The sequence below is a fragment of the Neopsephotus bourkii genome, unplaced genomic scaffold, assembly GCF_033783945.1.
Source record: "Neopsephotus bourkii isolate Nb327-2 ecotype Australia unplaced genomic scaffold, CSIRO-AGI_Nbou_v1 NB_719, whole genome shotgun sequence".
In the NCBI taxonomy this organism is placed as follows: domain Eukaryota; kingdom Metazoa; phylum Chordata; class Aves; order Psittaciformes; family Psittacidae; genus Neopsephotus; species Neopsephotus bourkii.
In genome coordinates, this window is record NW_026901218.1 from 2,663,252 (window position 1) to 2,681,317 (window position 18,066).

Here is an 18,066-nt window from a genome sequence, read left to right on the forward strand (position 1 = left end):
ATTACACTTAATAAAGGAAATAGTGTTGATTTAAGCTTGTGTAAAATATTTGACTTAGTATTCCACAAGAAGCCGGCTCAGTACAAAACCAACACAGCACACAAAGTGAATTAAATACAAGCTAAAAGAATTACCTGTCAAAGATAAGTGGATGGGCGTATGCTTCAAGTGGGATTTCCACAGAAATCACTGCTTGGCCTCAAGGCAGGCAACGTTTCACATGAAACCCCATTGGGTCTGGATAGACACTGACCCATGCTGGGATGAGTGGTGAGCAACGGAGAAGTCCCTGATGCTTAGCTGAACTTGTTGAAACACCCATGTTTTCTTTAAGTTATAGGCAAGGTATGAGCTGGAAGAGACTGTGGCACTTGTGCTTAGCAAGAATGGGTGGGTGGTGAAGCTATGCCCAGCAGATCAGCTTCTCACAAAGAGATCTGGGGCTGAAGATAGGTAATTAGGTAAAAAATCCTAAAGGACTAATAAAGGGGTGCTGAAACGCTGCGCAGTGGGAGGACTGCTGGCTGCAGCATGCTCCTAAGTGGATCTGCTCTCAGGGTGAATGTTTTCACCAGGTTTCGCAGTGAAAAGCAGGATCTTTCATTAGGGCAATGACACAGCTGGAGACTGCAGCCATTACTATTGGGACTCCACCTATTGTACCAAGACTTTTTTTTTTCCATCACAAAGTTCAATTTTTTTCTTTTTTAGCAGTTACTTCAGTGCAACAAAACCTGTGTCTCATCTCTTGGAGAGGGCTCAGTTCGGTGTAGGCAGATTCTTCTGTCTTTCCCCTCCCTCTCTTTCATAAAGCGGTTTCTTTTCTTACATGATCAACTGCTAAGCACCTCATCACACAGCACTTAAGAGCTGGCACATGTAATGATTTTTCAGTCATTTGGCTTCCACACAGGAATGATGGATTTCAGGTTAGTTCTCCTTCTAGTAGCTGATGATGGCTGAAGTGCTTTAGGGTGTATTTGCACCCTTGCTGCTCATCTTGCATAGGCTTTGGATCACTAGCTGCAGATCCTCGCTGGGGTGGGTCCAGTCAACCTCACCAAAAGCTTGGCTGCACTTCACTGGGGTGATGCTCAACCAAGCAGGTGCAGACAAGGTGAAGAGCCTGCTCTCCATACCACCACAGCACATTGGTCCCTTGGGATCACAATGCTGACAAAGTACCCTCTGGAGCCATGTCTTCATATACATCTTCAAATCTTCTCTTAAGCTATTGAGAGCTGCAAAGAGTTGGTAAAGAAAAGAGCTGGCAAGAAAAGCAGCAGCTCTGGTCCTTCCTGTTGCAGAGAGGCAGTGCTGGAGCTGCTGCATCTCAATCCCTGCCCAAGCTGGAGGGACGCCATCTCACTGCAGTGGCTGTGGTCTCATATCACAGCTGCATTGCTTATGCTTTCTGACCTCTCATACTGCTGAGTGCTGTACAGGGAACCAGTCCTTCACTTCACTGCTACTTTTGGGAACAAAAACACTGAAGCGCAGCTGTTTATTGCATTTCTGGTGCATTCACACAACCTCCACACCAGGAAATAGCTTTTTGGGGTGAGTGCCCGTTAATTAAAAATGAAATTCAGAATAAATCAGTGTGTACAGTCACTGAAAATGAACTGAATCAGCCCCTGGCACCAACATAGAGGTCTGACAGCTAATGGGATGCTCACTTCACCTCCTGATTGCACATTGGGTGCCAGTGCAAAGCTTGGCAGTGATGGGACCAGACCTGTGCAGAGGTGACACACTCACTGTCTTGGAGCACTTAAGTAGATTTCAGCAAAAGCAGGCTGTGCAGATGCCTCTGCCAGTGGGAAGGCAGAGAAGAAAGGCAATTAGAGCCATTATTAATCACTTGTGGACTGACTGATTACATGGCATTAATAAGGAGGGAGTAGCGATGAAAAACTTTACACCAACCCAGCTGCCTTTGCCTTTACCTCACTGGGGACTTGCTGAGCGCCCTGTGCAGTGGTGAGCAGGTGGGATAGGGAGCTCCATGAGGAGCAGGGACAGTGGCTCTCACCCTGTCCTCAAACAAAGCCATGGGAAAGGGGAGCAGCCCAGAGCCAGCTGGGACTGCTCTAGCCCTTCCAAAAAACCCCAACCCACTGCTATGAGGCACCTCAGAAGGTACTGGCCATCCCATGCAGGGTGCCATGGAATCAAGTCCTCTCACAGCACATCCTTCCCTCTATGCAGTTATAGGGATGCTTCAAGATGCATGGGCTCAAAGTCAGTCCTTGATGTATTCATGGAGTTAGGGCTGTGCCAGAGGCAACTGACAACGCCGAGCTCCCAGAGTGAAAATCTCCCCAGAGTGATGGAAAATAACTTTTCCAATTCTTTTCCCCTAGCTGAACATAGCAGAGATCAGAGCCTAAAAGCAGAGATAGCTCTTAAACAGATTTCCCAGTTACGGAAATGCTGAAGTGCCTGATGGTTGTTTTGACTGAATGAAAGGTTTGCACTGCTCAGCCACACAGGAGGCCACAGTCCTTTGACAGAAACAGTTACTTTAAGAAAGGAGGAAAACCTAAATATTTGATACTGTTTCTTGGAAGCAATGATATGAAATTTTATTTATATTTTTAAAAGATGCTGAATTATGTACTCTGTGATAAATACTACTTTGAAAGTTATCTGGGAAAACAAATGCAGAACAAATGACTTAATGGAGAGCCCCAAAAGCTTTCCTGCGGAGCTGTTACTTCTCATCCTTTGCACAAGAAAAAGTCTATTTAAAGTTTCTATTTATGATGGCACCCAGACGGCTTTATCTGAGCATATGAAGCACTTCTTAGTTTCATCTGTCAATGGCTGTCGCTGAAATCAAAGGCTTTACCGGGGGCAAACCTGTTGTGCTGCTTTATTACATATTAGTCATCCCTCACTCTCCTCCAGGAGCTGAAGATCAGAGTGTGACTTGTCCCCAGCGCTGCGCTGCTCCCACGCCTTGCCAAAAGGGTATTTCCTTTTGATTAGATATTAGCTGGAAGCAGCTTGTCTGCAGGATCTTCTTAAACATCACTAACAAAGCTGGAGCTTGCGCAGATCCCTCGGGACAGGGTAAAACGGCCAACTCTGCTCCACTGGAGCAGCCCAGGGCCTGATGCACACAGCGGAGAGTCTCAAATAGAGTCCCAGCTCTCGCAGGGGGTTGCTCTGATACGTAAGTAATAAGAAATACATATAGTGCCCAGCCAGCCCAGCAGCCAGCCCCATGCACTGACCACTTTCTTGAGGTTCCCATCTCAGAACTAACTTCTGGCTTTGATGTTGCTCCTGTGGGAGGCTTTCTGCTGCTGAGCATCTACGTGAACAAGAGCCACTTCACCTTGCACAGCCTGGAGGCCAAGGGAGGCAAGGAGTCTTACTAAAGAGATGAGAGGACAGCAGGACACAGCACGCCCTGCAACACCATGTCCCCTGGGGACAGCGGTGCCACCACCTCCTGCTGCTGGGCAGATGAGCAGGGACACTGTGCACTGGAAACACAAGATTCCAAAGTGTCGTATTAACCCCTGGGCTCAACTTCATCATTACCCCATGCAACAAGCATCACAGGAGAACACCTCTATTTCTTCTCCTTGCCCAAAGAAGCAAGCCAAAGCCACTATGCCCCTGAGTTGGTCTAGAGATGCCTCTGCTCTTCTCTACCTTACACTCAAGTGTCCTGGATGCTGTCAAGGTGGGGAATATTCTTTGCAAGAGAAACCTAAATATCTGGTATGCAGGTGGGCCAGAGGTGGCACTGGGCTGTGAAAGCCTGATTTGGTGATCTGGGATAAGGGTTCCTTTGTGCTTGATGGCTTCAGATCTGCATCTAAAAAGCAAGTCCTTTTCCTCTGTTTTTATGCAGTCCAGACATGGGCATGAAGCCAGACAGGATGGAGCTGCAGCATCTTCTCACTGAGCTGCTAGAACTGCCTCTTTTCTTCTCATGTTCTTTCACTTGCAGAGAGAGGCTCCTAGCACATGCCAGGAACCTGTCACAGATGTTCTTTGGAGCTCATTTACACTTACGTGTCTTGTCCATAAGCAACCTTACAATTAAATGGAGTGATATTTTCCTCACTGAATATGAAACCTGTCTGTCAATGTCTGGTGGCCGACACTCAGAGACTGCCAGTCCCACACACTGTGTCCTTTGTCCCCAGCAGAAGATGCTGAGAAAGTGAAGTCAGGCAGCATTCAGCAAACCGTAGCTTTGTTCCCACTTTGAGAGCAGAGCAGGAAATGTGGAAAGGATGTATGAACAGACAGCATTTTACAAGTTTACAGGCACACAGCATGGGCAACTAACAGAAAGAGCTGGATGGAAGTCATTGTGCAGAAAGAAAACTATGACATAGTTGTCATCCCAGGAACAAGCTGGATCTGTTGTGAACAGAGAAGGACTTGCGGGTGATGTGACGGTTGGAGGCTGCCTTGGGCACAGCAATCATGAAGTGATAGAGCTTTGGATTCAGAAAAGGAGGGGGCTCAGCAGAACTGCTGCCTTTTTCTTCTCAGTCACAGCCTGAGCACCAGGACTTGATGGGAGCTACGGCAGCCCTGAGCAGCTCAGTAGGAGGGGTGCAGCTGATAGTAGAACATGTATGTAATAGTATTACGTCACTAAAACTACAAGGCAGACACTTGTGCATAGGAATAACACCACTGAAGTCAATGAGGAAATGTAAGCATTTACATGGCAGTAGCTCTAGGTGCAGACAGTATCAGTTTCTACATTACAGTCCTATAAGCCCCATTTTGGCATCAGAAAGAATTCAGGAACTGGGCAAACTTTGCACAGTTATTGCAAAGGTATTTCCCTTACCTTTATAAAAGTATCACAACTGTAAGGAATTCTGAAAGTTTTTCTTCTTCATAACAAAATACCTCCAGAGTGCAAGTCAGATGTATTTTGGGGGTTGTCATTGTGCTGGGGAATGACAAGGAATGACATGCAGGAGAGACAATGCAGTGACATTATAGTGTGAAAATCTATCAGCCTAAAGGTGCTGAACATCTATACCACATATGCACACCACAGGGACAGGCAGCTGGGCCTGACTGGGCATTTCCATCAGAGATGCGATGGGAATGGACATAAAGTACCTCAGCTTCAGCAGGAGGCTGTGCCAGTGGTGTATTAAGAGTGTTCGACAACCAAAGGTGGGAAACATTAGTTTCACTGCCCCCTATTCACATTCTGCAGATACATCCTGCCAATAACCTCAGGCCCTTATCAACCTACCTCTCTTTTCATATAGGATTTATTAAAACACCAGAATCTCAGAGCTGTTCTTCAGAGATGGAGCTTATCATCAATCCAGGCGGAAATCAGACAGGTTTCTGTGCTCACAGGCAGCAGCCAGTGCCCAGCAGCCCCCATGAAGGTTTCCTATCAGATAATGCACTGACGGAGCAGGCCAGCGTGCTGCTGGCGAGCATGAAAAAGCAGAACCAGCACCTTCAAGACTTTAATAAAGTCATCACTAACAGGGAAACAACATAGCAGATGTCTGCCTGAAACGTAAGATTCGGGGTAGATAGATGTGTGCGAAGGCATACACGTTTTCTGGCAATCATTGCATATTATTGAATGTTCTCAAAGTTGCTCCTTTTTTATTTTAACAATTTGGGTGAAGGCTTGCCCTTAGCATGGTGTTTTTCCCAGTGGGCTGAAGATGTTACGTCTCTGCTCTATTTGTTGCACTGGGGAAAAAAAAACAACACATAGAATGGGTTTTGAACCAACATTTTCTGAGTGATTCAAAGTAATTGTAGAGCTTCGGATCTTCAGGAGTGCTTTGGGTTTCTGGGCTCCTACGGTTTAGAGCGATTTAAAATTAATGGAGTACTTAAAGTTTTTTAAGAGCACTTCAATTTGCAAGTGATCAGAGTTCAGGGATGCGGAGAACAAAGTCATTTAAAATAACTGGAAGTGCTTTTCAGAGTGTTTATCGTAACTGTGGCATAAACAGCACCATTTTCATGGGCTGCCAGCACTTCCATTGGATCCCATGTGCTATGGAGTTTGCTCTCTACAACAATAAACTCCTCAATAAAATCACCTGGCTGATCAGGGCCTCTTAAAAGACAATCTGTGTTTCAAATAGCCAAAAAGCTGCATATGCTGCAGAAATACAACAGGGGCACAGGGGCATTTATAGTCATATCTAAAGGTGCGTAGATACACAGCCTAAAAAAAAACCCTGTTTCTAAACACAGCAGTTTAAGTTAAAAAGCAAAACTAATGCATCTTACAAAAACCCAAATAGAACAACCCTTTGAGATTTCCTGGAAAAATACACTTGTGAAGGTGTTTCTTTATGCTAGGAGGAAGCTAGATACACTGATAGGGGGTCATTTGCAGAAATTACATCTAATGTAGCTCCTCAATTGACTATTAGAGCATTTCTTTGCATGTCTATTGAAACTTGTGACTAAGAAATTACTCCTCAGTTGTTCCATTCATCTGCAATGAATCTCATGACTGTAGAAGGAAAGATGGCACCCTGAAATTACAGCTTTCTTGTCAATGTGTTTGAACAGGTCATTTTTCAGCTGAAAGCAGACATCAAAGTTCCTTTTCCAAAGTGTTATTCAAAGGAGTAAATGATGTGAAGAAAAGACCTGACAGCAGAAAGGAAAATAACACACGCAAGCTTTGCACATCAGTTTGAGTCAAGGCAGATGCCAAAGGAAGAGCTAGGCTTGACCCCCCATTTGACATCTCTAAAGGCTCAAATTTTGGATGTTTGTTAAGCAAGCGCTTAACAAACCTTGTCAAGAAGAACTCATAAGCGAATTAGTCTCAGAAATAACTCAGACCACAGGAAGTGCCCACGAACCTCAGCACAGCGAGTCCTTCAGCCCACGACTGTGGTTTCTGAACATGGGAAAAGAAGAGGAGGAGGATGAGAAAAGGAGGATTTTCCTGCTAAGAGAGCACTGGAGAGCCTGAAGGGATCAGCTGGAAGAAGCAAGGTGTTCAGCAGACCTCCCTGGTCTTAGAAACACAGAGAGAAAAAGGTGAAATAAATAGAATTTCAATGAGATTTTCTAAAGTTTCTCATCACCAAACCACACATTCTTAAGATAGAAAATAAGAGGATAAAAGCACAGCAGAGAAAACCTCAGCTGGTAACCAATATTACTATAGCACTTCCACCCTCCCACAGGTCAATGCTATGGAGCTACCACCATGCCCTGCTTTTGAGATGGAGCCTAATTTATGGCAAAGCAATCACCTGAGTTTGCCTGCACTACCTGATTCAGCAAAGCAAGTGTAGGTGAGTTTCTTTTCCCAAAAGGCTTTCAAAGACCCATCAAATACATCCAGACAGATAGATTAAAGCCAACAGATTCTCTATTGAGCACTGTGCACAAACCAGCTATATGTGAACTCTTGGGAGGAAAAAAACACTGAACAGGAGCACAGCCTCCCATCAAGCAGCACCAGGAACCCTGCCATCAGGCCTTGCATGGTCCCAGGCCCTGGTGGAGCACATACCTGATAGCTGCTGGCCTTCAGGAGCAAAACAAATCCATCTCCCAAGAGTCAAGATGATGATTCTCTTCAGCAGCTTGGCAAAGGAGGCACCTCTTTATGTGAGCCATGGTAGACATGCAGCTTCTGCAGCCCAGCACAGGGAGATGGAGAGCACCAAGTCATAATGGACATTTCCCCTATATCTATGTCAGTACTGACTCTGCCCTGCTCCTTCACCATGAGCATAGCATGGTCAGGCACAGGAAAACATCACTGAGGCACCTATCCCTAGAAAAAGGGATAAAAATGGAGGTTGCCTGATCTTTAAATGATTCCAACATCCTGGTCCCACCCTTCCTAGTTTGCACCTGATTATCAAGCTACCTGAAGTCAACCATTCACTACTAAATGCTACAGTATCAGGTAGCAGCAATATGTGCCTTGTTAATTAATAGATGGATGATGCGTGCATGCTCACAGGGAATATGGCTGCCCTCTGGAAGGCTTTTCCATTATCTTGGAAAATAGGTTAAAATTCAGCACTGCTGCTTTTAAAGTGCTAGAGGTAGCTGTAATAAAGCTTATCTATCCTATGTCATGAGTGATGAGAATAGTGGGGCCTAGATTCTGCACCTGAAAATGTGAGATACAAATATGATATATACAAATGTGAGATAAAAATGTGAGATACATTAGTTACAGCATATGATACATAAGTCTACATGATTTAGAGGAAAAAACCTATGTCTGAGACGCAAATGGGCAGTTTGTGGCATATTGTAGACTGCCAGCGTATGGAAGTTGTGAGCAAGGAAGGACAATGTATATAACTGCTTTGTGCATGGGTTGTTATTACAATTAACAATTACCTTCAGCTTTATGGAACTTGGTGGAAAGCCTCTATAGGATAAACAATGCAATTATGTCTGGAAAAGGCAATCGCATATCTTGCAGAATAATTTACAAGGATGTTAACTCAATAGGCAAATCATAATTAATTAAGAAGCTTAATGTGTTGACTTTTTAATGTCTAATTATACCTCTATTTCTATCAGTTACAGGTAAGAGTCATAGAAGTGGAGGCAAAATGCTTTTTAAAGAGATTTCCCTGGTTTTTAAAAGAGCATTTCACAAAGGAATGTGAGATGAGAGCTTGAATTACCAAAGGGGTACAAGAAGTGATAAGAAGGTGAAGCAAAAGCTTCATAAATCAAAATATAAGCATAGTATAACAGAATATTTTTGATATTGAGATACCTGACCATAAGCTTGGCTTCCCTGTTGAAATCAAGTACTTAGTGTTCTGCTTTTCCAAACACAGACAGCAAACAATTGGTTCTAAATTTGAAACAGTTCTTGTAGGATAGACTTGGCCTTTCTGCTCTTCAGGAACACATGAGAAGGCCACGTTAATCAGCCAGAAACACTGCCACTGTTCTTTTCCGTCTCCATTGAATGGAGCCCTTAGGGGTTTTCCCAGTCTTGCTGGGTAGGGTACAGGAGCTCCACTGGAGTGAGGATGGCAGTGGTGGACCCCAGCATTATTAACCAGGAACAGTAAGGCTGCAGATGACCTCTTATCTATCCCTTCCATCCTCCCACATGCTCCAACTGAAAGGGTGGCCAATGCCCAACATAGGGCATCTGTCCTTACAGTGTCTGTACATGCCCTGCATCTTGCAATGACCTCAATCTGCTCCTGAGGACTATCCTGGAGGTACACACAGTGCTAGGACTGGGAAGCAGTCTGCCTTCCCTCCAGCTCCTTGCAAAACCAAAGCATCTCTGTGCACAGCCAGATCTGAGCTAAGCTCTTGCTCCTCTATCCATATCATCACTGCTTTCACATGTGTGCTGGCACATCCCATGTGCATGGGGATCCTGGGAGCTAACCTGCTTTACAGAAACCCCCCAGACTAAGGATGAGTTACTTACTTAGTGCCTCCTAAACAACAGTCCTTTCAATGGGTGTGATTTCCTCATTGTAGTCTGGTTTTACTTCAGGCTTACTCTGTGGCCCACAGATTCATAAAGCCCACTTGTCATTGTACAGCACTAGAAAGCACAGAAGATGAACTCCTCATCTCCAGGGTTGAAAAAATGTTGTCAATTGCATGAAGAGGCATGAATTTCTTTATGAAGAGCAGGATTTATATTTATTTAATGAAGAAGAACATTTAGACAGGAAAAAGTAAGGAAAGGAGAGAGGAAAGAGAAAATATGTCAAGAAAGAAGTCAAAAAACTTGTTAAAAAAGAAAAAGAAAGGTGATTTGTATGAGAAAATATTTGTGTTACTTTCTAGCCTGCTTCTTTTCTCCATCACAGGCTGATGTCACATCTGCAGTCCTAATTGTAGGCTAATCTGCCAGGTTGCCCATGGCAAGGGAGAAGGAATGCAGACTCAGTTGCCACATCCCAGCTGTTGGTGTTCACAAAGCCTACTAGATTTAGCTGTAGCTGCTAGCTGGAAGCTATCTGATCTGCTTTTTCCCTTCATGTCTCTCCCTCTTTACCACTGCAGGCAGAACAGGCAGGGCATCTTCAGACTATGCAGTCGTGCCTATTGATTTATATCACCGCTGGTTTAGATCTGCATAGTCTCTCTGATTATTAATTCTCCATTTTCCCAGGGGCAGAATTGCTCACTATAAATCAGAGCTCTTCTTCATAAATTCATTTTGTCATCTGTGGGAAGCACGGACTGAAGTTCACTTTTGCAGACTTGATATGTTGCCTGTTGTCGCTCGAGTTCTCCGTGTACTCAGCATCAGTACAAATGTCAGCAATACAAATACTCTGCAGAGAACCAGAAAGCACAGAGAACCTTCTACAGATTCAGCTAAAGCCTTTGCCTGCAGGAGTCTTACTGACTTTCCTCTGTCCCCCGTTTGGCAGCAAAGGTGATTCATAGCTACACAGATAATGCTAAGTACAAAATGGGAGAATGCGAATAGTTTTGTCATAACTCCCACCAAGATATTTTTCAGAGAATGAGCAAGTCTTCATCTATTAAACTATGTGTGTTTTATTAGTTCTAGTAAGAATGTATTAGACTGACAAGGACCTCAGAGGTATTTGTCTTTTTTTAATACCCAGGCTGCTATTGTAATGAGAGCTCCAGAGCCAGATGGGCCAGAAACCATTGTGCTTCATCTGGTTAGGAAATTAAGTGATGGATGCAGGGTGAATTCAAATGGGGAATGCTGCAGTAAGTCTGGAGACCTCAGGGGAAGATTAGCTATAGCTCATAGTCATCTTAAAGCTCTTTCCAGCCAGCAAAATGTGGAAAAGAGTTGCATTAAAGAAGTATCCATAAAATTGCTGTTGGACTCTGATAGCAGTAGCAGAGCAGAAGGCAAGAGTTAACAGTAATGTCCTTTTAGATACCTGGTTTGTTTATCGTGAGCAGTGTGTTGTGAAGATTTCATATTCAGAAGTAGCCTCAGGAAAGCAGATAGGCTGTCACCTCTGAGCTTTGCGACGGGAGATCAGCTCCCCAGACAGAGGCTGAGAATATTTTGGAGAAGAAAAGGCCAAGCAGACTACTGGAGGGATGAGAAAAATCCAGATGTTCTGGGAACAGCAGGTTTTGTCTCTGATGAAAGTGGAGGTATAATAACAGTAATGTCAGTTACTTCTAGCAAAGTCACCCAAACAGAATATTTGAATTAGTCAAAATAAAAGTTTGGGAAGAATATTGTTCACTGTTTTAACATTTATTCCTTAGTTGATGACTCCTGAATGGTACCTGCAAGACAGTCAAAATCTTTCACTGCTGGCAATGTAGCCAAAGAACTCAGTAGCTTCTTTCCCTCACTGCTGAATGGTATGTTTCACACATATGAATTCCCAGTGTTTGAAGAAAGCTGTTTAGAACAAATGGACTTAATTATCAAGCAGAATGAACTGGAACAAAAATGATTAATTACATGAACCCAGAAACCTTGAGGAAAGAAAAAAGCCTATAAAACATGGGAAGGTGGCCAAATTTGTCCTTAATGTTGCAAGGGTTTGGAAGTCCCTAAGCATAGTAACGGTACAAAGGGATGGGGAGAGCAGTATTTTTGCTCAGCCAAGCCTGCAAGCAACAGGAATCATTGAACTAGAAAGACAACCTGTGCTGCTCCAGCAGAGCCATTCCAAAAGAAAACTTTCTGCACCTTCTGCCAATATTTGGCGATGAGCAGACAGCTGATGAAGATCTCCAGTTAAAGAAGATACTAGTATCAGATGAAAGCTGCCTCCCTGGGCATGTTACTCACACTGTTGCTTGAAGCTAAATCCTGTAACTGAAAGCAGAGCCAGGCAACAGTTGCGTGATATCAGTGGTGATTAAAGCTCATCAATAGGATGCAACATAGGTAAATGTTAACTGTAACTTCAAAAAATGTTTGGGGTTGTTAAGCTCTGGCACTCTGTGGAATGGACTGGTTAATCGCTCATGAGCTACCAGCTGGCTCTTTCTAATCTATACATTCACCCTTACGATTAGGTGCAATGACAGCTACTGTTTGCCAGAGCATCCCCATCACTGCTGTGTACAAAACTGCAGTGCCCTGCTTACTCTGCTCAGTCACACCCAGTAGTCTCCCTCGCTCTGTCTTGAGTTGGTTTGTCATGAGGAAAAGTTGATTTCTGACTAGCACCTTTCCAACCCTGCCATGCTGAGAATCGTACAGTCTGGTGCTCCACCCTCCAGCCAGGAGCAGGTATATTGTTGTCATGAGCCGTATTTTCCCCCTTTGACTGAAGCTGCATCACGGAATTCAGCCTATTTTCCAAAAACAGTCCCAGTAATTATTCATGTAGAGTGAAAACTGGAGGCCTCCTTCCCTGGCAAATTGGTTTCTGGTTCAGCTCCATTGAAATCACCAGCCAAGGACAGCCAAATTACTTGTAGAGCACAAAAAAGCAGAAAACAAAAAGTCCCTGTTAATTTAATTGGGTCCTTTCAAGTGCTGCAGAGATTTTGTTAGCAGAGGTGCTAACATTATCATCTTGTGCTACTTAAAACCCAACACATTTCTCACTGTGTTTTCAAACATAACACTTGATTTTATTTTTAAATATTGATGTGGCCTGTGAAAATTTCTTAGAAATCTTTTATAAGAAGGCCAATTATGAGCAATTCTGGATTTAACTTGAAGGGACCTTTCAAGTACCGTGCGTGTTTTTCTCCTCAGGGAGAATGATAGGCAAACGCTTCTCTTAATTAGCAAATGCTTATATAAGTTGCCTAAATATAAAATTAGACTTTATTTTCAAGCTGCTGACCCACTACATTCCTTTGTGTCATGTGGAGTTCTGGCACAATAGTAACTGTGAAAATCCTGCTAAAATTGGAGCTGCAAAAAAAACTCCGACTGCTTTATTTTTTGCTTTCTTATGTACGCAACACAAACGGAGGGTCTAGCAACGCCAACGGTGCAGGGGAAAGCTGGAGTGGGATGTATTAAGAGGGGTTTGGCCTTCTCTAAAAGGCCTGAATTCTGTCTCTGTTACAGCAAGGAGTTGTTTTGTACCTGTCTGGGTGGAGGATAAGATCTCAATTTTCAGCAGAGCTGAGCATCTGCTGCTTTTAGCTCCAGTTCTTGTTACTTCTGCAAGCACTGAGAGCATTAGCACACAAGGTACTATTTGGGAGATTTTTATTCGGTCGAACTCTAGCCAGACTCAGTATTTGTAAGCTCCTGCAAGGCAATGTACACCACCAAAACCATTTTACACCCTTTGTGGATATCCCATCACAGCTTTGCATAAGGTGCTCATCCCTGCAAGGGTCCTGGGCCCTCAATGCTGAACAGTGCAGCCATCCAGAAAAGTCCAGAAGATCTAATTCTCCAGACCCTGAGTCACAATGCATGAAAGCATCAGTTTAACTGGGGCTGCAGGAGGCTAAATTAACTGCAATTCAGGCTTTCCTGTGAATAATTCACTACCCTGTGAAGTATGTGACTAGGCAACTCAATTTAATATACCAGTCAAAGAAATCAAATGAAAGAAACCCAATACATATATTGCAATCTCATTTTGAAAGTGCTGTTATTTTAATTTGTCTTGTAGCCTCAAGCACTGAGTAGAAGTCATACACCTTCACTATTCCAAATGCCTTAAGGAAGGAAAGGTGCTGGAACAAAATGTTTTCTACTCTGAAATTAACTGACAGCTCTATTTATTCTTCCATATGTTGATCATGGAGAAGATGCAAATATAGTATAAACGGCACGCACATGTCTGAGCATAAGCCATAGATATCCAACCTTGGTAGCACGTGCCTGAGACTGCAACATGATGAAAGTAATGGACCATGAGAAGTGTGGATAAAGCATTGACTTCTTCTGGAGGGCCAAGGGTGCTGCCAAAACCCCAAACCATGCTGCTCAGCCTTGCCCTTGTCTCACTGCCACAAAAGCATTCAAGACACACCATGTTGTGAAGGCCTGTGTCATCTAACGGTAAGCTTCTCTAGTGGCACCTATAGGGCATGCAGCTGGAGAGACCCATGTCACTTGGCCTTGTAATTGCACAGTGCTGGGCATTTGTTCTTCAACATTTTTTAATCACAGCTTCTGAAAAATGCATAGGGGAATGGGAAACCTCCTGTGAATCTCAGGCTTAGGGAGGGTAGATTTAGATTAGACATTAGGAACAAGTTCTTCCCTGTGAGGGTGCTGAGGTGCTGGCACAGGGTGCCCAGAGAAGCTGTGGCTGCCCCATCCCTGGCAGTGCTCAAGACCAGGTTGGACACAGGGGCTTGGAGCAAGCTGCTCTAGTGCAAGGTGTCCCTGCCCATGGCAGGGGGTTAGAACTGGATGGTCGTTAACATCACTTTCAACCCAAACCAGTCTGTGATTCTGTTTGTATGAAATCCATGAATGGTCTGAAGGGGTTGTTCATACTGGGAATAAGATAGGCTGGTATCTGAATGTTGGAGGTCTTGTTTGCTTTAGTAACAAAATGAAGGAAAACAGACCATTTTGCCTGGACAGTGACTGTGCTAGAGAGCTGAGGATTCCCACTTCATGTTTTGACCTGTAGCTTTTCACGCTTATCCTTACTTATGCATCATTATGGATTAAAGGAAAAAGGAAAACCCACCAAAGCATCCAGTGACTGCTCTCCTGGGTGACAGAACATGGCCTTCCAAAGAAGCCAGCAAGGAGCACAAAAAGAAGCTCTGTCCATCTAGTAAGGAAGAGGGATCAACCAGGACAAATGGCAGAGCTCAGTTCTGTCAATCTCCTCATAAGGAAATTTAATTTGCTGGTATAATATATTTTGCTTGACCTAGCTTTCAGTAAGTTTGAGTGACACTGTCAAGATGATTTATGGCAGTGAAGACCAGAAAATTATTACAGTTAAAAGTTAGCAGTTTTTTTTCTGGTAATTTAAGAGCAGGGAGTGATTTCATCCTTTCCTCTTGCAAGCAGGACTTTCCTTGGTGGCAGTGGGTTGTAACAAGGACTCAGCATTTACCAGAATATCTCCCTGTCAACCTCTCCTGTAGGACAATTAAGAACACAGACATTTCTAAATTTGTATCAGATACAGATATATGAGGTAATGAGGAACTGCCTTTATGGTATTTGATAGTTGACACCAGGGTATATCAAAAGATATAAGCCTTCCTTGGTAGGGAACAGTTAAGGCAGAAAGCTGTTGTTATGGACTTGCTGTCTCTTTTACTTCCTATCCCTTTTTTTCTGGGTTTTCCCTATAACTCATATTTTTTTGTATACCAAAAATCCCCCAAACCAGTCAAAGTAAGCCTCAAGGACTGACAGAAGAGTTACTTGAGTGAGACACTGGCCTGATGGGCTCACAGCTTAGTTTGCTGTTAGTTAAGTCACACCGATAGCCATTGCAATTAATCTGATTCCTAAGCAATGTTCCTTTAGGGAAAAAACAGCAAAACCCTGCAATAAGATGTCAGGTAAAAGTGTTGGGCTGGTAATGAGATCCCATAATTCAAACTAACTCTAGATACAGAAAAAGCTTTGTTGAGGGACCTTGTTGCCCAAGACATAAATGAATGGGTTGGACACACACGTTCTCCATCACTGTGAGCTGTGGCCAGGCTCATGGTATACCCTGGGTGTGACATCCATGACTGCTCACCCCCATCATAAGTTGCTCCCTTGTTCTGTCTCAGGCACTGAGTCTGCTCAAGCTGGAGGTCATTGGAAGCTGGGAATGCTCATTAACTAGGCTGAGCCGTGCCTGCAGAAAAAGGGGGATGCAGGGCTGAGCTAAGGCTGATGCTATTCCTCTTGCTGAGTAAGTAAAGGCAAAAATAGCTGTAGAAGTCCCATTCACTGGGGTCTGTTCCCAGCTGTGGTGGCCGAGCTGCTACACACCACGTCAGTGTCCAGACTTCATTTAGTTCAGCATCTTGGGCCCTGCAGCAGATTTGGCTGAAAACAGCACTAAGGAGAAGAGCCAAGAATCAATTATGGAGAGCTAATTGATCAGCAGTCTGGGTGTGATGTGCTGCAGTTCAGTTATCCATGTGAATAGGGTTGCTCTGAATAATGCAACCATAAATAGCCATCTCTGTGCTGCATTTCAGCTGCTGAAGTGGCTAAATGCTGGCAAACTCTTACACAGGAGCCTGGTCCCAGGGGCAGTCTGAGGATGCCCTTTAGCCACCCTGGGGCTCAGCATCCATGTAAAATGAAGTACTTTTCCCTCTGGACCTTGGGCAGAGATTGCAGCAGAGGGAAATCCCTTCTGGTGCCTATTCATGGCTGTGTCCTGGCTGCCATGAGCTAACCTTAGGGCAGGACTTTCTCAGCCCCTCACTGAGACCCTCAAAGGGAGAGAACAGGGCAGGCAGCATTTGAAAAACTGCAGTTTATGGTTGTTTCATGTTAGACCTTGCCTAGTCCTACCCAGATGCTAGTATTCTGAAGCTCCTGATACCCAAAATGATCACAACAATATCAATAACCATTACAATGATAATAAACACAGCTATAACAATAAATATTAATCCAGAGAAGTACCTAATAAACGACACTATTGCAAAGATATTGGGTAACCTAATGCACAACCAATGGCTTCTTGTGGTAACAAAATTACTAATAAATTATAAACTATTAAGGCCTAATCTGTGCTATCCCTTTCAGAGTTGTGCTCTGTGCCTGAGCTACCCCAGCCTCAGGTCTGTCCCGGATCTTGCATGCTATGGTAGGATTGCTGCATTTATTAACTATTCTCAGCTCAGGATCTGTTACCTGTATTCAAGCTCTGACATTTCTCCCCTACCAGATGCTTCCAGAAATTTATGGCAGTAAGCAGGTTCTGAGCCATTTCTTGGTGTGTTTAACTCACAATTGTATTTAATGGAATACATGTGTTATGAACTAACCCCTGCACATCTCTGGATGTGGCCCCAAGCTCATTAAGCTGTATGTGGACAAGGCACAGGAAAATATTCACATTGCAGCAATTTTGTCACAGCTTCCAGAGTTGTGGGGTGAGTTGGGCCTTTTCCTATTAAAGAAATGGGAGCCACAGTAAAGGCTGAGATTAAAGAGATGAACAGGCAGACTGGTAGAAGACAGGCCTCAGCTTTGCTTCACACCTACAACAAAACATCTGTCAAAGTAATCAGTTGTTAAAGACAAAGCAATAACAACAGCCTGATTGAGGCTTCCAGTTTGTAAATGTTTACTTTATAAATAAATAGCGGAAATATGCTGTTTATCCCAGACATAAGCAATGCCTCCAAAAGTAAAAGCAAACGCATTACAATACTTGTATTTCTCATTTTTCACCAGCAGTTTCCATTTCCTGATTTCAATGTGCTGAGAGTACTTGGGAATCTTCTTGCAAAAAATGCTTCATTTGTTGCTCAAGATTGCTTTCTTGATGCAGTATTGCAAGAGAAACAAAATCCCTTCCCTGTTAGGGCTACTCAGGCAATGACATATTTGGGTGCACTTTGACAAGTTTTTCTTTAAGGGCCTGGTTACAAATAAATGAACAGTTTTAAAGCTACATGATGAACTCTTTGTTCCTTAAGAGCTTTACATTATTTAAAGTCTTTTATCCAGCTTAGGTCTGCAATTTCTTTCAAAGCCTTTACTTTTGGTGCAATGGTATCTGAAGATGGATGTAAAGGTTAAAATGCAAAATATTAATCTGCTGAGCAGCTGGAAATTGCATGGACTGAAGGTGCCAAACCTGAAATAATTCCTCCTTGGAATTATCAGTCACTCTGCTTTTTTTTCCATAGAAGTAATTTCAAGTATATTGCGGCGGTGTCAAGACAACACATTAGCACGGCAGCATGAATAAACTAGCTACTGAACTTTGCATGTGGCTGCAGATCCATCACAGCCTGGTGTAGAGCACAGCTGGTGTAGGGTCAGCCGAGCTGCTCTCCTCTCCATAAATTAAGGAGATGTGGAAAACACAGGCATAGTCACTAGATGTTCACAGAGCACCTCAGACCCAGAGTCCTTATGGCCTATGTGGAGATTGCCTAACAGCAGCTCTCCAGAGAAAATGGGAACGAAGAATGTAAAAAACCCTGTGAAATCCATACAGACATAAAGGACTTCCCACA

At 43.7% G+C, this 18,066-nt stretch overlaps 1 long non-coding RNA gene across 2 annotated transcripts; it reads right to left on the reverse strand.

The window, feature by feature from the left end:
• Positions 1-221: 221 nt before the first annotated feature.
• Positions 222-7,642, reverse strand: LOC133212593 (uncharacterized). Of its 2 annotated transcripts, none has more exons than XR_009725540.1 (3): positions 7,514-7,642; positions 687-1,241; positions 222-654 (listed from the first exon to the last, which is right to left on the reverse strand). It is a non-coding gene; the product is annotated as an uncharacterized LOC133212593 (long non-coding RNA). The 2 variants fall into 2 exon arrangements; XR_009725539.1 differs by lacking the exon at positions 7,514-7,642 and adding an exon at positions 1,680-1,809.
• Between the last annotated feature and the right edge of the window lie 10,424 nt (positions 7,643-18,066).